The sequence below is a fragment of the Polypterus senegalus genome, chromosome 3 (assembly GCF_016835505.1).
Source record: "Polypterus senegalus isolate Bchr_013 chromosome 3, ASM1683550v1, whole genome shotgun sequence".
Classification (NCBI taxonomy): domain Eukaryota; kingdom Metazoa; phylum Chordata; class Cladistia; order Polypteriformes; family Polypteridae; genus Polypterus; species Polypterus senegalus.
The window spans coordinates 231,233,410-231,255,045 of NC_053156.1; the positions used below are offsets into that span (position 1 = coordinate 231,233,410).

General features: G+C 39.6%; 1 protein-coding gene across 4 annotated transcripts in view; it reads right to left on the reverse strand.

Moving 5' to 3' along the window:
• syt2a (synaptotagmin IIa) overlaps positions 1-21,636 on the reverse strand; it is a 422,896-nt gene that overhangs the window by 130,694 nt on the left and 270,566 nt on the right. For 2 of the 4 annotated variants that reach the window (XM_039748717.1, XM_039748714.1), the window contains exon 1: positions 21,036-21,184. The exons of the other annotated variants lie outside the window; for them this stretch is intronic. The gene's annotated coding sequence lies outside the window, so the exon portion shown is untranslated. Of the gene's footprint in view, positions 1-21,035; positions 21,185-21,636 lie in introns of those variants that run through there. 4 annotated transcript variants of the gene reach the window in all.

A 21,636-nucleotide genomic window follows, 5' to 3' on the forward strand; every position in this document is an offset into this window, starting at 1 on the left:
CAAGTGGGTGTGGGTATACTTATTGCCCCCTGACTTGAACCCTGTTCATTGGGGTTCACTCCGGTAGACAAAAGGATAGCCTCCCTTAGGGTGAGGGGACGGGTCCTAACTGTTGTCTGTGCATATGTGCCAAACAGCAGTCTGGAGTACCCACCCTTTTTGGAGTCCTTGGAGGGGTTGCTAGAGGGCGCACCTGCTGGGGATGACAGTGAGACCTGGAAGGTTGCGATTGGGAGGAATGGCCCCCCGATCTGAACCCGAGTGGTGTTTTGTTTTGTTATTGGACTTCTGTGCTCATCACGGATTGTCCATAACGAACACCATGTTCAGGCATAGGGGTGTCCGTATGTGCACCTGACACCAGGACACTCTATGGTGGGGGAGGATGCCAGTCAGGCCTGGTTGGCCCAAACGTATTGTGTGGGTCTGCTGGGAATGTCTGTCAGAGTCCCCTGTCAGAAGTAGCTTCAACTCTCACCTCCGGCAGAACTTCGGCCACATCCAGAGGGAGGTGGGGAACATTGAGTCTGAATGGGCCATGTTCTGTGCCTCTATTGTTGAGGCAGCTGACAGGAGCTGTGGCCGTAAGGTGGTTGGTGCCTGTCATGGTGGCAATCCCCGAACCGGTTGGTGGACACTGGCAGTCAGGGATGCCGTCAAGCTGAAGAAGGAGTACTACAGGACCCTTTTGTCCTGTGGGACTCCAGAGGCGGCTAACAGGTACCGGCAGGCCAAGCAGAATGCAGCTTCGGTGGTTGTTGAGGCAAAAACAGGCATGGGAGGAGTTTGGGGAGGCCATGGAGAACAACTTCCGGACTGCTTTGAGAAGATTCTGGTCCACCATCTGGCGTCTCAGGAAGGGGAAGCAGTGCAGTGTCAACACTGTATATGGTGGGGATGGTGTGCTGCTGACCTCGACGGTTGTGGGTTAGCGGGGGGAGTACTTCGAAGACCTCCTCAATTCCACTATCATGCCTTCCAATGAGGAAGCAGAGCCTGGGGACTCGGAGGTGGGCCCTCCAATCTCTAGGACTGAGGTCATCGAGGTGGTCAAAAAACTCCTTGGTTGCAGGGCCCTGGGGGTGGATGAGATATGCCCGGAGTTCCTCAAGGCTCCGGATGTTGTAGGACTGTCTTGGTTGACATGCCTCTGCAGCATCGCATAGATATTGGGGACAGTTCCTCTGGATTGCCAGACCAGGGTGGTGTTCCCCCTCTTTAAGAAGTGGGTCTTGAGGGTGTGTTCCAACTACAGAGGGATCATACTCCTCAGCCTCCCTGGAAAAGTCTATTCGGGTGTCCTGGAGAGGAGGGTCCGTCAGATAGTTGAACCTCGGATTCAGGAGGGACAGTGTGGTTTTCGTCCTAGTCGCTGAACAGTGGACCAGCTCTACATCCTTGGCAGAGTCCTGGAGGGTGCATGGGAGTTTGCCCAACCAGTCTACATGTGTTGTGTGGACTTGGAAAGGGTTTTCAACCATGTCCCTCAGGGAATCCTGTGGGAGGTGCTCCAGGAGTATGAGGTACCAGATCCCCTGATAAGGGCTGCTTGGTCCCTGTACGATCGGTGTCTGAGCTTGGTCCGCATTACTAGCAGTAAATCGAACCCATTTCCGGTGAGAGTTGGACTCCGCCAGGGCTGCCCTTTTTTTAACTGATTCTGTTAATAACTTTTATGGACAGAATTTCTAGGTTCAGCCAGGGCATTGAGGGGGTCCGGTTTGGTGGGCTCAGGATTGGGTCACTGCTTTTTGCAGATGATGTTCTGTTTGCTTCATCTTCAGCTCTCTCTGGATCGGTTTGCAGCCGAGTGTGAAGCGGCTGGGATGGGAATGAGCACCTCCAAATCCAAGACCATGGTTCTCAGAAAAGGATGGAGTGCCCTCTCAGGATTGGGAGCGAGATCCTGCCCCAAGTGGAGGAGTTCAAGTATCTTGGGATCTTGATCACGAGTGAGGAAAGAATAGAGCGGGAGATCGACAGGCGGATCAGTGCGGCGTCCACAGTGATGCGGGCTTTGCATTGGTTTGTCATGGTGAAAAAGGAGCTCTACGTTCCTACCCTCACCTATGGTCATGAGGTATGGGCAGTGACCGAAAGAACAAGATCGTGAATACAAGCGACTGAAATGAGTTTCCTTCGCAGGGTGTTTGGCCTTTCTCTTAAAGATAGGGTGAGAAACTCGGTCATCCAGGAGGAGCTCAGAGAAGAGGAACTGCTCTTTCGCATCTAGAGGAGTCAGATGAGGTGGCTCGGGTATCTGATCGGGATGCCTCCTGGACACCTCCCTGGTGAGGTGTTCCAGGCACGTCTAACTGGGAGGAGGATCCAGGGAAGACCCAGGACACTCTGGATTGACTATGTCTCTCAGCTGGCCAGGGAATGCCTCGGAATTCCCCCGGAAGAGCTAGTAGAAGTGGCCAGGGAGAGGGAAGTCAGGGCATCTCTGCTCAAGCTGCTGCCCCCGCGACCCGATCTCAGATAAGCGGAAGAGGATGGATGGTTGGATGAAACCTTGAGTGTGCACATTATTTCAGCAGAGTGGCCCCTTAGTTCAAATGCCTGTTAAGTCCATTGGGTCATTTTTCACAGTCTTAACTAACCCGCAAGAGCAAATGTAGGTTGTTCTAAAGCCCAGTCACATACTGAGACATAACCAAAGCAAAAAATCCTCTGCAAAAATGAAGGATTGGATAACATGTATTATTAGACAGCTACCTATAGATCTAAAGAACTTTATGGAAGATTTGCAATGTCAATTAATTCCTTCCTGGAGTATGTAGCTTTCATCACCTTTGAAAAGAGAGAAGGTGAAATGCATGCATTTGGTGCTTTAGTGTGTATGAGACAAGTTTTTCATGTTTCCTCAAGCAAAGTCATCACGATAGTGAGTATGTGTATAATGCAATGTAAGTAAATTCAAAAATATGTGACACAATATGCACTTAATAGCCCCATTATTAGGTACACCTGCTTTTAAATTTAAAAAGCTCTACTTGTCCAAACAGCCAGTCATGTACTTGCAATTTAATATACACAGATGTGGTCAGAGGGTTTAGTTGTTCTTCAACCAAATAGGGGAGATGTGTGATTTAAGTGACTTTGACCAAAATATCAGTGTTGATGCCAGATGCTGTGGTTCTAGCATCTCAGAAACTGCTTCCGTCCCAGAATTCACAGGCACTGTAGTCTTTAGGTTTTACAGTAAATAGTTTAGCAAACAAAAATCATCAACTGAGTGGCAGTTGTATAGCCATAAACACACTGATAATGAGAGAAGTCAGAGGAAAATGCCCAGAATTATCCCACTTAACTCAATTCATACTAACTGAATTAAAAGCTCTTGTGGTATGTGGAAGGACATTTCTAAGTATGCAACACATTAAGCTTTGAAAAGAATTTGGGCCAGAGAGGCAGAAGAACACTCCAGGTTCCATTTCTTTTGGTTAAAAATGGAAGATGAGTTTACAATGATTATGCAATCATCAAAACTGGACCATAGAAGACTGAAATGCTTGTCTTGATAAAATGTCATTTTTGCCATGACAAGCAGGTGGCAAGGGAAGAATATGTAGTAAACTATTACTATTAATCAATGGATCTGTCCTACTTATTGTCTTCAGTACAAGCTGCTGGTGGTAGTGTAATGGTGTGGGGAATGTTTTTTTGGTGTACAAAATTTTTCATTATACTAATTGAGCATCATTTCAGTATGAAAATATACCTAATCTTTGTTGCTGCCCATGTTCATCCTAGTATAACCCTTTTCTAATTGAGATTTCCAGCAGGACATTGCACCGTATCACAAACCACAGAAGATGGTTCCTTGAACCTAACAATGACTTCAGTTTATTTCAATGGCTTGCACAGCCCTCTGATTGCAGATCTTTTGGCATGAGGTGGGATAAGAACTTTAAAGCATAAATACGTGGCTGAAAAATTAGCATGAAACATTTAATGGCTTTGAGTCAGCATGGCCCAAAAGTCATAAGGAAGGTTTGTGATTCCTGGTTACGTCTAGCCTTAAGAAGGGGCCTGAGTTGCCTCGAAAGCTTGCATATTGTAATCTTTTTAGTTAGCCAATTAAAGGTGCCATTTGGATAGAATTCTTGCTACATTCATAATGGCTAACACAGTACAACACCCAAGTACTACTGATGCCTTAAATAATTCTAACTGGTCTGGAGTCAAAAATATGTTCTTCCCAAAGCTAGATATGCATGTCTAATAAAATGGCTAATGAGTGTGGGATAGACCGCTACTGACTCTAAATGAATGCACTGCATGTTAAATAAGACTGAAGTGGGTATGGTGTTAATGGTCACAAGTTCATAAATGTATGAATGTGTCTTGAAACATCAAGCAAAGAAAGTTTATGACTGTTATTCTAATGCAACTGAAGAAATACAGATGTACTTATACAGTAAAACTCCATTAAAATGTTACTTTAAACACTGCAGGATATTTAAACCCTGAGGAAAGCCTAAAGAATCACACTAAAATGGAGAACTCATCACATATGTGACACACATTTGTCTAAATGGAGGCATAATTTTCCAAACAGTATTAGACAAGCACAATCCAATGACCTGGCTTTTATTAAACAAGATCTTCACATCAATGGTCTCTTCAACAAAATAAAATTTAGGAGCCAGACAATTTTACTTTTCTCACATCTCAAAGGTTAGAACTATTGTAGTGAGAGTAGGTTGGGTGTCTTTGGATGCACCTCACAGTAAATTAACACCCAATATGGGGCTCAATGCTGCCTTTTTCCCAAAGCTTTTGGTATATCTGTGAATTGGATTTACCAGGTTTGAAAATGGAATTTCATGTAAGTGTTTTTAATTCTAAACCCCAAAACAGAAAGGAGGAAAAATCCTGAGAATGATAACTCAGCTTACTTGCAACATGGAGAGAAATCATGTCGTTCAAGTCTTCTTGTAGAAAAAAAACAAAATCCATGAAAGATAGCTACCTATGCTGGACTGGATAATACAGTATATGAAAAATTTATAGACTGTCTTCATGCAAGATAATTGGGACAATAGCTCTAGGGCAGCAGTATTTGCCTGCCAGGGTTAAGAATAAGAATAGACCCAAGTCACTCAAAAGCCAAGCAGATTAAAAAATTCAATCACATTATTTTTTTTATTGTTAGGCTTGTACTCCATGTTTATTTTTTCATTATTGCAGTCTGATGGCTTTTACTATCAATATCTTTCTTTATATCTTAAAATAATAGAACAGGGTTGTGCTGTACTTCTTGACTGCGAACAATTTATCCTTAAATGCTTCAGATGTACCCTGCATCTCTGTGGCTTCAGTGCCCAAATTGACGTATTTATCTTGGGTGTTCACTGCCACTGCAGGTTCTTCAAGATTAGTGCTGCCCGACTGCACACTTTGAGGCTTTTGTTTTGAAAATTTGCTATGTGAAATCAAGGTGCACATGTAACAAATTATTCAAAACTAAAACACATGAAGAGCTTAGGATTTGATCTACACGGTAATAAAACAGAGCATCAATATCCAGTGCCTAGCTTCTTTAGCATTCTATCCATCAACATTAGAATGTATTGCTCCCACCTTAACTGTCTCACATGAAAAAAATGTTAATCTTTTTAGGTCAAACAATAAAAGAATAAAACATTAGCATCAAATCTGAATTTATTCCACTGGAATAATTCCAAACCAGAGGGATAAAAGTAGCAGTTTCATGTTCCATTATGTCAGAATTAACCAACTGATCAAATCAGAAAGAAGTCAGGCATGAGCAATCAAGCATCTTAGTTCATCAAGCTTCAATTCTTTAAACTCAATCAAGAAGTCATTTCATCTAATTTGTCCAATCCACTTCAATTAATTTTAGCATCTTGAATTTTAATAAAACATGCAATATCTATCTATCTATCTATCTATCTATCTATCTATCTATCTATCTATCTATCTATCTATCTATCTATCTTTCATTAAGGGCACATGCTCACTGAAAAGTAAGTAATTTTATTTTGAGACCCAAATGACAACTGTCAAATGCAATGCCATTTATTACTAAAAATGTTTGTGATGCTCCATCATTTAGAATAACAGAGACATAGCAACCAGACAGACACAGAGACAGACAAGCAGACTATCTTTTTATCAAGGTGGAGTAGCTATGCTGCCTGTCTAAGACAGGTTAAAAGGTAAGTAATCAATGTAGACCTCAGCATTAATGTTTGCAGTGCATAATCTATTGGAATGTATTTTGCCATAAATGTACTAATAAAATACATTGCATTTGTCATTCCAACAGATGGTGCATTACAAACATGTATAGTAATTAAATGCATTACTACAAATGTTTATGATGCAGCATCTGTTGATATGTCTCTGTAAATATAGTTCAGAGGACACTCTTTTCTTTGCAACACTTGTTAATAAAATATGTTGTTTGCCTCTTGTAAGATTTAGATAAAGAATAATGATTGACACTTTCACCTTCCTATGTAGAATTGCTTAAACTGGGACATTCCAGTGGGGGGGGGGTGTCCATTAAAAATTTTTTCCACACTTGAATAGCATCTCATATTAAATGTACTAGGCAAATGCTTTACCCTAATGATTGATTATATTTGCTGCAGAACAGACTACTGTGTTACAATTATTGTAATATTCTAATATAGTAATATAATACAAATTTTATAATATTGCAGAAATCCTGCGGCATCCACAGCAGCATACTAGGGATCAGAGAGATAGATAGATAGATAGAATATTATTCTCTATCTATCTATCTATCTATCTATCTATCTATCTATCTATCTATCTATCTATCTATCTATCTATCTATCTATCTATCTATCTATCTATCTTATTATATCCCAGCTTTAATGATTTTATGTTCTTTTAACCATTATATGTTTTTTGTACACCTTTACATGATTTGCAAGAACCAAGCTATGTGTCTTCTAGAAAGTATTCAGCAATTAAAATTCACTTAATTTTTAAGGAAGCAATGCATTCTTGGTGTACAGAATACTGCAGTTTAAACAGGAGGTGAGCCAGCCGATTCTAGAGTCATGCAGGAATCACTTCAGTCTTCTCCCGTGCCCATCCCCAAACTATCTGGTTGTGTTTCTCATTTCTATTCTGTGACAACAGTGTGCTTTCAATTACCATTCTTCATTTCAGTCTAGTAATACATGTTATACATACATGAAAGATGGAAATTACACAGAAAGAAAGTGGGAAATGAAAATTGCTCTTTTCCCTGTAATAAAAAGAACGCACTAGCACTCAATTTTGATTTTTGATGCATGTCATAAATTCACTCTTTTGAAGCATTTTGCAATTCCCAAGCCCGAGCAACTAAATGCAATGTGAGCTCTGGAGCAAAGTCAGCAAGATATGAAACCATTAGCTAACTACTTCATGCTTCCCTCAATAGTGTGTGCTGCATATAGTGTGCAGCCACCTTGTCTATAGAAGATGTACATTGTTGTAATTTTCGACCCACCCCCTCCCTTCAGGCAGTTCACTGGTCCCCATCATTGATTTCATGAGCATCGGTAGATTCATTCGACTCGAGGAATGGATTACAACCTGCCTCCTCCTGAATCCTAAATGAGCTGATAAAACACATCTGTGTTCTACAATACGAATGCCCTTAAAAAACAAAGGTCAACCAATTCAACAGGGTAATGGACTGACCTTTCACCTCAGTCACTAAAATCTGCCCGTCTTGAGTGATGAAAAGGCAAACCCCTTGGGACTTTAGAGGCACAGCTGCTCACAGTTATAGCTTGACAGCATGTGGAAAAAACACCAGACCTCTTCTACAGGAGGTCCAAAAGCAAAATGGCAGGGGTTGCTTTGTGTAAATGAAATGGCTAGAGGCAAAATAAAAAAAAAAAGAAACAAAGCCAAGCCAAGACTCTGCTAATAACATATTTACAAATATTTACCTTCTAAACTCTACTTTAGTTAAGATGGTGTTTAAATTGACGCCACACTTAGGTTATAACAGTTTTACTAGGTTGCTATGATCAGTTTAATAGTTGATTAATACATTTTAAATATTAGCAGGGGAAATAAGAAAACTGACAGAAAACGCAAAAAAAAAATAAAAAATCAAGAGGCACACTGCTGTAACACTCTGAAATAGAAATACTGTTCTCATATTCTCTGTGTGCTGAACCAGAGACAGTGCTGCCATATATTGTTATCTTTTCAGTGAACCCAAAAGCAGCTCACTTTGAAGACGGGGTTCTTCAAAAAATGGTTTATGTAATAATGCAGTATTCAAGGACTGCTCTTGTACTAAATCTGTAAACCAGGAATTTAGTTTCTCAGTTGGCACCGTGTTAATTTTTCATTACACATGAATGATTATATCAGTCACCACTAAAGCATAAGGAAGCCAGTTATTATTTAGGAAGCTACACATTGATAGATGCTCCATACACCAAAATGAAACATGTGGAAAGATCTACAGAGATAACGCTGCTGTTACTTACAGTATGTATTTTACGTGTGATGAGGACACTGTGTTTCACCCACACCTGGAAAAAGACAGGCTAACAACCTCAAATAAACTTAAAATGATAGTGTGTTAAAGACAATGTTTATAGAAGGGATGATCAAAAGGAGAGAACAAAGTATCAGAATCAAGCATATAGTAGACATTCTTCAGCAACAAAGCTAGGCCTTCACCTTGAATATCATAGGTTTGTGAATGACATGCTCACTATCTGAAATACTGTCTCTTACATACAAAATGATTCCTCTGGTCAGTTTCCCATCTATCAGTGTTTTTTTTTTCCTCAACATCTGTGGCTTCCTTAATTTAGTACTGTTGAAGTATTTTGCTCATAAAACTTTCTAACTCAAGTTCAGGTCTTTGGTGGTTCACAGCTCGTCTGCCCTCTAAAACAGACAGTAGAATTTCACTTGTTCCATGAGGAAAACTTCATTCAACCTCCTTTCTTTCTAGGAGAGTTAGCCCTTGTGTCCCATGACCTCTCCATTTGGGGTCTACTTTGTAATTATTTTCAGGGCCCCTGTTTAATAAAACCTACCTACCGCTAAGTGGTTACCCTTGTTCAGTCTCTTCTTCTTTTATAGTATGAATCCAGTCATGTGCCACTTCTTTGCTAGTTCGGCTCCTACCGACCCATTTCTATGTAACAGAATCTAATTAAGACTACATTTATATTTATTTATTTATAGATATATACTTATTTCATCCATTATATATTTTTATTTATAAATATTTTTGCCTAGTGTATTATACAGCCTGACAACATAAAATGTATTGCAATGCAAACAAAACTGCTTCAAATCAAAGACAGTGAGGGAGATTGTTGTCCAATCAGACACAGATACTATTCAAAAAATGAAATAAAATATTTTTTCTCTACAATGCGCAATCTTCTTATGGGTTTGCCCCATCACAAGGGTTAAATAACTATGTATACTGAATCCCCTGCCTTCACTGTTGTTTACCTGGGTGGCCTTTTGACAGTAACAGCCCTGTTTGGCACAAATGCCATGTCCCAATATAAAAATAAGAACTCACTCCCTACTTTAGTTACATTATTCATAACACAAATTTATTGTTTGATTTTAGTACTTACTGAGGAAGATAATCTTATTACAACGAATAAAGTCAACTTTTGTCAACTGCCTAATTTTTAAAGGTTAATAACTATTTTGTCAGTGATGTCATATCACTTTGTATATAGTTTGGTTCAGTTGCTGACTGGGGTAGGTAGCCCCTTTTCCCACACTGCTTGTGCTCCAAAGCCCTGGGCAGTTTGACTTTAAACAGAACAAAATCAAACAGAGATTGATGGTGCCGCTAAACTGGTGCAATTTTTTGAAGTGTATTTGTGCCTAATGATAGGCGATTGATACATATAAAATTGATTCTGCTTGGTGCGATATAATGTTGAAACCAAAACTCATATGCAAACATCATAACCTTAATTGTCTATATAGAATTTTCTCATGAAAGATCATTTAGATTACTAATGGTTGTAATAGTGCATCCATTTAGCTCTTATAGACTTGCATAATCAAGATCAGGTAGGCAGTGAGAAGTAATAGTACTATGGCTTAATATACATATTAAAGTTAAGACTAACAGTGTTTACTATAATAATAGTAATAATAATGATAATAATAATCATCATCATCATTTTGTGTTAATACAAATTATTTATGAATGGTTTGAAAATCACTCCAATCACCATTACAAAAAAATCCCCACATATGATATACAGTTTGATGTATCTTGATGTCTAATTATGCAAGACCATTTTTGGTCCTCTAGACGAAACAAAAACCCTAATTTTTGGGCAAGAAATTACAGCCTTACAATAAAAAGTAAAAATATGTGTCTTCAAAAAATAAAAGATCAGAAGAAAACTGTGCATGCCACATAAACCAACTCCAGTGGTTCAATCCCTAATGGGATATGAGAGGTCAAAGATGCTCCATTTCACAAAACTTTGAAAAAATGGGGATCTGCAATATAAGTTTGTGTAGTGTTGTTTTATGCTATATTGAGGTTGCTGATCAGGAAGATGATATTTTTGATATTTGATTTTTACCAGTGCTCTTAGTTCTCTAAGAGCCACTACTAGCAAGTTAAAATGACAAATTCTAAACATAACCATGTTTTTGATTGTTGATCCTTTACTAGGGATCTAGCTATCTATGGACCACTATACAATACAATACAATATAATTTATTTTTGTATAGCCCAAAATCACACAAGAAGTACAGCAATGGGCTTTAACAGGCCCTGCCTCTTGACAACCACCAAGCCTTGACTCTCTAGGAAGACAAGGAAAAAATCCCAAAAAAACCCTAGTAAGGAAAAAATGGAAGAAACCTTGGAAAAGACAGTTCAAAAAGAGACCCCTTTCCAGGTAGGTTGGGCGTGCAGTGGGTGTCAAAAAGAAGGGGGTCAATACAATACAATACACAGAACAGAACAAATCCTCAATACAGTATGAAAATAAAAATTTTACAAGTATGGAGCAGAATTTAATAGTAGATGATATCAAATAATGTGATTTGGATTTGTTTAGAGTCCTGAATACCTCAGCTATCAAGCTGGCTCCCCCATTTGGCCATTCCACAGCTGAAACAGCACTGGGCAAGCCAATCTGCTGAAAGGACCCCTCTACTCCACGATCCCTGCGATCCTCCTTCAGAGATGACTTTACCTTAGGCAGGCAAAACAACTTGGCAGGTGGGCCGTGGAACCAAGTGCCACATTTGAGTACCGAGCAGAGCAACAGAATGTGCTAAATCAAAAATATCTATTACAACCAAAATATTTAGACTATACATTTAAATTAAACCACACATTTTAGTATTTAAATATCTGACACAACTATTTTTGTTTATTATGTACTGAGTCATTAACTCTAAATCATTGTATTTCTTATGAACATCCCAAATAAAGTGTGGTTTACACTACTATTGACTACATCAACTTCTGTATGGACATTGTAGTTCCAGTAAGAACAGTATGCTGCTATTCTAACAACAAGACTTGGATTACAAGTGACATCAAGGGCCTTTTGAACCAGAAGAAAAGGGCTTTTAAAGGTGGTGATCAGCATGAGCTCAAGCTCGTGCAGAAGGAACTCCAAGTCTAGCTCAGGAGCAGTACAGGAGAAAGCTGGAGTAGAAGTTGCAGAATAACAGCATGAAGGAAGTGTGGGATGGGATGAAGATCATCACTAGCTGATGCTCGAAGTGGGGTGCCACCATCAAGAGAGACGTGGAGAGAGCAAACCAAATTAACAACTTCTTTAACCTCTTAAACCACCCTAACCCACTCTCACCTTGGAGTACTGCACCCTCCAACCATCCTTCTGCTGATACCAGCATAGGAGAGAATTTCCCCACACCCACAATTACAGCAGCCCAGGTAAGCATAGAGCTGAGGAGACTTCGTGCCAGCAAAGCAGCGGGTCCAGATGGTGTATCGCCACGACTGCTGAAGGCCTGTGCGCTGGAGATGGGGAGTCCTCTACAGTGCATCTTCAACCTGAGCCTGGAAAAGGGGAGAGTCCCGAGGCTTTGGAAAACATCTTGCATCACCCCAGTCCCAAAGGTATCACGTCCTAGTGAGCTGAATGACTTCTGGCCTGTTGCTCTGACGTCACATGTAAAGAAGACCATGGAGCGGCTGCTGCTTCACCATCTGAGGCCACAGGTCTGCCATGCCCGCGACGCTCTGCAGTTTGCATACCAGGAGAAGGTGGGAGCGGAGGATGCCATCATCTATATGTTACATCGATCTCTCTCCCACTTGGACAGAGGCAGTGGCGCTGTAAGAATTATGTTTCTGGACTTCTCTAGCACCTTCAACATCATCCAATCTCTTCTCCTTAGGGAAAACCTGGCAGAGATGAGAGTAGATTCATACCTGGTGGCATGGATCATGGACTATCTTACAGACAGTCCTCAGTATGTGTGTCTCAGGAACTGCAGGTCTGACATTGTGGTCAGCAACAGAGGAGCGCCGCAGGGGACTGTACTTTCTCTGGTCCTGTTCAGCCTATATACATCAGACTTCCAATACAACTCGGAGTCCTGCCACGTACAAAAGTTCGCTGATGACACTGCTGTTGTGGGCTGCATCAGGAGTGGGCAGGAGGAGGAGTATAGGAACCTAATCAAGGACTTTGTTAAATGGTGCGACTCAAACAACTTGCACCTGAACACCAGCAAAACCAAGCAGATGGTAGATTTTAGGAGACCCAGGCTCCTCCTGGACCCCGTGATTATCAGAGATGACTGTGTTCAGAGGGTACAGACCTATAAATACCTGGGAGTGCAGATGGATGATAAATTGCACTGGACTGCCAATACTGACGCTCTGTGCAAGAGAGGACAGAGCCGACTATACTTCCTTAGAAGGCTGGCGTCCTTCAACATCTGCAATAAGATGCTGCAGATGTTCTATCAGATGGTTGTGGCGAGTGCCCTCTTCTACGCAGTGGTGTGCTGGGGAGGCAGCATAAAGTAGAGGGACACCTCACGCCTGGACAAACTGGTGAGGAAGACAGGATCTATTGTAGGCACGGAGCTGTACAGTTTGACATCCGTGGCAGAGAGACAGGCACTGAGCAGGCTCCTGTCAATCATGGAGAATCCACTGCATCTACTAAACAGTATCATCTCCAGACAGAGGAGCAGCTTGCTCAGGGATTGCTTAGGGATCTTTATATAGACAACGTCTTTGCATCCTATGAACAATTACATTCCAAATTTAACATTCCAGCTACAAATTTCTTTCACTATCTTCAAATCAGGAACTTTGTTAAACAGAACCTTCCAGATTTTCCTCATCTTGCACCCTCATCCACGCTGGAAAATTTATTGCTCAATTTCAAGGAGTTAGACTCCATCTCTAAAATATATAAAATCCTTTTACAATCCCTTCCTTTCAAAGATCCAAGAGGACACTGGGAAAATGATCTCTCAATTAATATATCAGAAAAGGAGTGGAAAGTAGCAATGCAGAGAATTCACTCGAGCTCCATATGTGCAAAGCATACAATTATACAACTCAAAATTATATATTGAGCACATCTGTCTTGACTAAAACTCTCCAAAATGTTTCCAGGACATGATCCAACCTGTGAACGCTGCAAATTAGCTCCAGCCTCACTAGGTCACATGTTCTGGGCCTGCTCCAAATTAACATTATTCTGGACAAAAATTTTTAATTACCTCTCAGACAGTCTTGGACTCACAATCCCTCCTAACCCATTAACAGCTGTGTTTGGGGTTCTTCCAGAGGGTCTTAAAGTGGAGAAGGACAAACAAACTGTGATTGCATTCACTACACTTTTGGCACGCAGACTTATTCTGATAAACTGGAAGAACCCAAACTCTCCTCTTTTAAGTCAGTGGGAAACTGATGTGTTATATTATTTAAAATTGGAAAAAATCAAATACTCAGAGGATCTGTACAGACTTTTTTCAAAACATGGCAGGATCTAATCAGTAATATTTTGAAATGATTTTATAAAGCACAGAGAATTTGTTGATTTAGGTATTTTTAAAAGCCTTAAATTTTACACCGTTTGGCTTGCTCTCTCTCTCAAGGGTGGGGATCGATCTGTTCTTAGCATAATTTTTTTTTTTTTTTGTAAAATGTGATTGCTATGTATTGATTGTAATAAAATTAATAAAAAAAAAAGTTTCCGACTCTCTCCTACAGACAATTTCCCTGCAGCATAGTCATGTTGCACATAGTCTCTGAAGCAGAGGCATTCTACTGCCATAGTGTGTGAATATGATCTGAAGAAATGAGGAATAGTGGATGTGAGACCAGTTCCTGGTGCTCCTCCTTTCAAAAAGCCTAAAGGTCAATGCAAAGATAGAAGAGAAGCAAAATCTGGGGCAGCAATTATTAAGAATTCAGCAATGCAATGTAGACAACATAGACAACATGTAGGGCTATGTAGGTTTGAATTTTTTTTCTCCCTAAATAATAAAAACCATTATTTAAAAACTGCATTTTGTGTTTACTTGTGTTATATTTGACGAATGGTTAAATGTGTTTGATGATCAGAAACATTTTGTGTGACAAACATGCAAAAGAATAAGAAATCAGGAAGGGGGCAAATAGTTTTTCACACCACTGTATATATATATATATTAATGTATTCAGAGGTCAACCAAATATCTCTTCTGTTGACCCAGGGATCACTTCATCAAAGAGGTGCACAGCCAGTTAGAGAATAAAGAAAATGATTCTGAACATCTTCAAAAGATTGCTTACCGGCAATGAGAATAGACAGATCTAACTGCGTAAAAATTCAAGATTGTCTGTTTTGTGGACAGTGGATCAGTACATGCAGCCTACAACATTTAGCAAAATGACCACAACATTAGCTGGTTAATTTATGAATCAATGTGTTCTGTTAAAAAAGATAACATTATTTCAAGCTTTGGTGCTCTTTTTTTGTTTGTTTCATTTCCACTACTTACTCTGATTTCCACTCACCACTAAAAAATGTGTATGACATTGTTGGCAGCAGGTTAGCCCAGTATAAGTGATTGTGTACAGAAATATACTGCCATTCTTCCTTGCATTCAATCCCATGTCTCCTTGTGGTTAAAAGCAAAATACAAAATAAAAAATCAGATGTATGTATATTAAATATCATGCTACCACAAAGCACCTGGCTTACTTTGGCAGCCGGTCAGGCTCATACTGATTGGAAGGACCTACGTAAGTGGGAGCCAACAAAACAAAGGCCTTTAACACTGGCTCTCCTGTTGGAAAGGAAAAGCTAAGACATGGGAATGTAGTGGCACATGCCACATTGTAAGGCATGGCTTGCATTGCAAAGCCAGGTTTGAATTCAGATCAGGATGTGCAGCAAGCAGGCAGATGGTCATACATAAAAAGCAGAGTAGAAGATAACAAGAAATTGAAAAACAAAGACAGTATACAAAAATCATAAAACATAAAATATGTCAAAATCAATAGAACAGTTAGCAAAAGAAGCACAATGCTCGAGCAAATTGCCTCTGTCAAATTCCAGCTTTTGTTCGCCATGTTCCTTCTCAAGTAACTACTGTCTGATTATTGTTGCATTGCAAATGACTCTGATGGGAAGGGCAGAAGGCAACATGCAGACAGAAGGAGTGGCTGGGGTTGACACAGGCCCTCATAAAAAGTATTCTCTAACAAGGGTCAGTGTGTTAGCAAGATGAAAGATATTGCCCTAGGCAGAATTATAGTGGTCAGCAAATGAAGGTGATAGAGGTAGACATTCAGGGGCTAAAGCTCTGTGCTTCACACTATCCCTTTAATGTAGGCCTGGCTAGATGACATGAGACTGGGGGACGGCAAGTATAGGCCAATGACCATGCAGAATAATTATATTTGGGTATCCTACACTAAAATGCATCCCATAAGTGTAAGCTATACTATAAGATGTGGATACCTCAGTTGCTTGTCCTTCTTAATACCTAACAGGACATTCTGCTTCTTCCCTTCCCTGTCACATCACACCAAAATTAGCCATGGGAAAAATTTATGAGCCCTTCATCATGCTGCCATAGCTGCAGTTCCAGTCTCTTGTAATTGTGCACTTCATACTCTTGCTACATATACTGTAGTAGTAAGAAGTTGCCCTTTTGCAACCACTTGGTGACCAGTTACATCTCAGCCCAGGTTCCAGCTCCAGAACTTCCAGTCATTAGCATATTATGTTATGTTAGCGGCTTGATTAATGAGTTGAAGGCAGAGTCATCTGAAATTGAATCAAGTGCATCTTCAGAAGCAGAAAGAGAAGACATCCATCCATCCATTATCCAACCCGCTATATCCTAACTACTGTACAGGGTCACAGGGGTCTGCTGGAGCCAATCCCAGCCAACACAGGGCGCAAGGCAGGAAACAAACCCCAGGCAGGGCGCCAGCCCACCGTAAAGAGACGACATGGCACTGGTTATCACCTATAATAAACCTATAACTACCAATATTTACTATTCAGGAACAAAGGTTAGGTGTTTCAGTCAATATGTTATCATTTTATAAAGCTGAAGAGAACCTAGAATCCCTTACATAAGCAGAAGAGACTACTTCAGCCATAATGTTTGTGACTTTGTAGTATACAGCATGGTTTGTCATTTATAGCGGTAACTATAAATCTACAGACAGCTGCATTCATTATTTTTTCCAATTCAATATACTTTATAGAGTGCATTTCTTTTTCCTCACTGAGACCTGGTGTTAAACTAAGAATACATACTGTAAAAGATGACTAAAAAAGGTTGGGATTAGGAGGGGCATTTCCTACTCAAATACCTCCAAGATCCTGGGAAAAGGTTGTTAAACCAGCAGATAAAGACAGTGCTCTTTGTCTTTACAAGGTCAAAACATTGTACAGATTTACAGATATAAAGTGTTCAGAAATTAGCTTTTACATTCTTCTCAGGTGGCAGAATGAGGAGGCTCTATGTCAAATTAAAAAATATTTTGTAAAGAAATTAATTTTAAATACGCAAGCTGAATCATACCCAGTTCATTCTACAGGATGGAACCTCAGGCTAAAGGGATATAATAATAATAATAATAATAATAATAATAATAATAATAATAATAATTACATCTATATAATGCTTTTCTTGCTACTCAAAACAGTTTAAATACACAACGTGTAACAATTTCAACCAACATCAATGTAGCGCAACCACCTGCATGATGTGATGGCAGCCATTATTGCCCCAGTACGCTCACCACACATTATCTATAACTGTAGATGGTGAAGGGGTGAGAGAGATAGTCAATTACAGACAAGGGTTGATTAGGGAGCCAAAAAGGATGAGGTCATGATGGGCAATTTTGTCAGGACATTAGGATAAACCCTACTCTTTTTGAAAGATGCCCTGGAATCTTTAATGGCCACAGAGAGGACCTCAATTTTACATCTCATCCAAAGGAAGGCACCATATTTATGCCACAGTATCCCCATCACTGCCTTTGGGCATTGGGATCCACACAGAGACCACAGGGGTAAATATCCCCTGCTGGTCTTACCAACACCACTTCTAGCAGAAACTATAGCTTTTCCTTGATGGTCTCCTATCCAAGTACTGTCTGAGCCCGTACATGCTTTGCTTCAGGTGGATGATCTGTTCTGAAATGCAGATGGTATGGCTGCTGTCAGACAGTTAAGGCATTTTTACTTTATACTTAAACAAAGTGATCTGATTGCGAAGAAAGTATTTACCTATTCTCATACATCACTTGTCATTCCTGTTTTATATGTTTTCTTGCATATGTTAGATATTGTTTTGTGCCTTATTATTAGTTTGGTTTATTTTTTTTACTTTTTAAATAACAGTATACATACTTATATTTGTTAAGGGAGTTTTGTTAATTAACCATTGTTTGCCAATATCCTGCCAGTATGTTGCAGGATGTTTAAGTCAATAACTTTAGAGAGCTCTGTAGTCAGCAAATAAAAAAATGCATGCAGGACAGACTTAATTCTCCAGTAACAACAGTTTCAAATATGATTTTGGCAAGGATAAACATAAGAAATAAGATTACAATAGCCCTAAAATTTGAAACAGTGCTAAACTAAGGAAAAAAGCTTCTTCTCAGATACTATTTGGCTAATAAAACAGACAATATTATTCAATAATGAAAGAAGACATCACACAATATGGACATCAAATCCTTAAAAATACAAAATGATAAATGAACAACCATCTATAAGACTAAATATTTTTCCTTTCAATATTTTCTACTTAGCTATTATTATTTTGATGTATCGCCCATAAAATACTAGAAACAATACCTCTTAAGACTTTAAACGCATTAAGCTAGATCTTAAAGCTATGGCTGGCACAACTTGGCATAAGAAAAAGCTTCCACAGCACATTGATGAACAGTTGCGCAGCTCATTTTGAAAATGAGTCTTGTGATTATTTCCAGCAAGAAAAACAAAAACTTGATAAGACAGGAAATAAATTACAGCAAATAATTACTTTAAGAGATTGGCTAGTGATGTGTCTAGAGTCCTGGGTTCAAGCCTCAGCCCAGTCATTACAGATGTGGAGACTTGACATACTCTCTAATCTTCTCTGGCTTTACTCCAGGAACCCTAACGTTTCTCCCTCATTGCAAAAACAGGCAGAAAAACTTCACTGGTGACAACTTATTTGACGGAGTGTGCCCCATGATGGACTGGAGCCATTGCCTAGCACCTTGCTTACAAAACAGAAAAAGGAAAAGGCAGGCATGGAAGATGAATGAATAAGTAAGTATGTCCTGTGATGGACTGGAACTGTCTAGGTTCCTGCCCATTACTGTGCGGACTGGTTTCAATCCCTGGAACCCTAAACTATATTAAACAGGCTGATTGGATGTATTGCATTGAACTTGAGCTGTGTACTGGCATTGTGTTTTTGCTACATGTTGAAATTCTAGCAGAAAGGCAGACATACATATTGATATTGAAGAAAATTAACTTATTTGAGGAGGTAAAGTTATTTTTTAGGGAGCACCAATAAAATTAATAATGTTGATGAATGGGCATGGATGACTGTATAAGTTTTTTGTATGCCATATTCACAATCCATATCGGGTTGCTTCCTTTCTTGCACTTCATGTTGCCAGGAGAAGTTTTAGTTTTCTGCAAACAGATGCATGGATGGATGCTGAGAATTAATAGAAATACTGATGCTTACACAAACATCTTTGTTGATATGAAGTATTAAACCTCAATGCATTTCTACAGTTCGTTATTTATTTCAGTTCAGGGATTCAGGGGCCAGAACCTCCCTGACAGCATCAGGCACAAAGCAGAAACCAGTTCTTAACAGGCTGTCAGTCCACCACAGTACACACGTCCACACTCATTCATACAAAGAGCGTATAGCATTGATAATTAACCCATCAGATATGTCTTTGGAATGTCAATTAAATTCATTGATCCAACCTTTGACAAAGTCTACAAGAAGACAGAGATCTGAAGGCTTTTGTACCTTTGCATTTACCAGCAAGTGTCAACATTTGTCCTCGAATTGCTATTGTGATTGTCCCAAGAAAAATGCTCCAAACTGAAAAAGAATCCCAGTCACCTACTTTTCTGCACTCAACACCTTAAGTTAAACACTTGGATTTAGTGCAGCAAGGACAAAATAAAAAAAAAAAAGAAATCTGCTAAGGAAGAAGTTGCCTGTGCTTTATTAATCTGGAATGTATTGGATATATAAACTGAACTAAAAAAATGCAGTGTTTCACTGTAAAATTAAATTAATATGAACTAATTGGTAAACTTTGGTAGAGAAATCATGAATAATGCATTGTATTTTATATTGCATATTGTTGGTAATAAATAATGACATATTATTAATTCCACCTTAGCGCTAAAATGTATGTGGGGTCAGTAAAAGAATAGTTTGATGCGTGGATAGATTTTACTATTCACTGTTGATTATTTGTTCAATTATTATACTTCTGCATTATTATACCAACAGTATTCCAGCATTTTTCTAATAAATGTATTTCACAATGCCATATCCAGCTCATTATTATTTAGAGCACTTCCATATGAATACATAACAGCTCTAAAGTATGTCTAATTTAAATAACAGCAACAATATCATTAATTTACATTTATTGCACTTGAAGATTTTAAATAGGCCAACTGAATTAACTCCATCTATTATTTCATTTATTGGAATAAAAGTCAAATGGTAATAAAGATGCAAGGATTATGCCATTCCTGCAGCATTGGGTGCAAGACAGGAACCAACCCATTAGACAGAAAAATTACTAAACACTTGTTAATTATATATTAGCAATGTATAACAAAGGTCACTGGAGTATTTTTGCAAGGACAGGAAAAATAATTCTGTAAATTACATACACACCAGCATCTGCACAGGATTGTGTAAAAAGTAAGCAACTAATAGTGACCGCAGTTGTGTGTAACATTCCAACTTATTAATTCAACAACTAAACATATTAAAGACTGAATTCTGAGTGTAGACAACACCAGAACTGCGCTATAAAAGCCCAGTGTGATTTGGCCATTTTTTGCTTGCTAATCAATACCCTCTCAATGAAAACAGAAATCTGCTATGACAGAAGATGCAAGTCACTCCATAACTGTTTCTGAACTGTTGACAATGATGAGTAAACTTTCCGATGTAAATAATAACAATGCAGGGAGCTGGGATAGTCGACAAAACAAGTCAGCAGCGGTCTTTCTGTTGACACGTGGTGAAGCCTGACACTGCTGCAGTTTACTACTCTGATGCTTTGCCCCAGACCAGCTAAAGGTGAAAGGGGTGTGGGGGAAGGGGCTGATAGTTGGGTTGCATATTATTACCAGTCTGCCACACTATCAATCTGAAACATCAGTTTCTCAGTAAGTAACTTTCACTCAAAAAGCCCTTTCGGAGCTTTTGCAGTAGTCCAACCATGGGTCTAAAATACAGATACAGATACTAAACAGAATATAAGGAGAAAAGGCTACCACCTTACCAGTAATTGCTCCTTTGTCCGACTCCACCTAAGGGATGACCCATCCAACAAAGAGGCACTTGGGGGCTAATGTGTTAAAGAAATAAATGTCCTCTGTTGTCTTCCCATCAGCTCCAGAACTGCAGTGTTCCCCTCTCTCTCTCTCTCTCTCTCTCTCTCTCACTCACTCTCACTCTCTCTCATCCCTGCACACACCTCTCTCTCTCTCTCTCTCTCTCTCTCTCCCCCTCCCTCCCCTGATTTGCAATGCTGCTCACAGAGTGCTGCATGCAGTACTCAACGCCCTGGCCCAACATTCAAGGGCACTCGTACAGAATCAATATGCAAAATGGTCCCCTAGAGCCTCGACACTGGTTCACGCTGACCTGTGCCTGGATAGGGTGAGGTGAATATTCCATGGTGCGCCTTGAATCTCAGCCACACACACTGCAGCAAACTGGCTATAGGGGCTAATCTATCTCGGGATTTGTATTTTTTTTTGTTGTAGCCGGTTCAGAATGGCACCATCCCGTGGGAAATCATAAGCCACCTGTATAGCGGGAGATATTATTACTACTATTAACAATTCAAGTTTGAACTGCATCACCAAAGATCCCCTTGC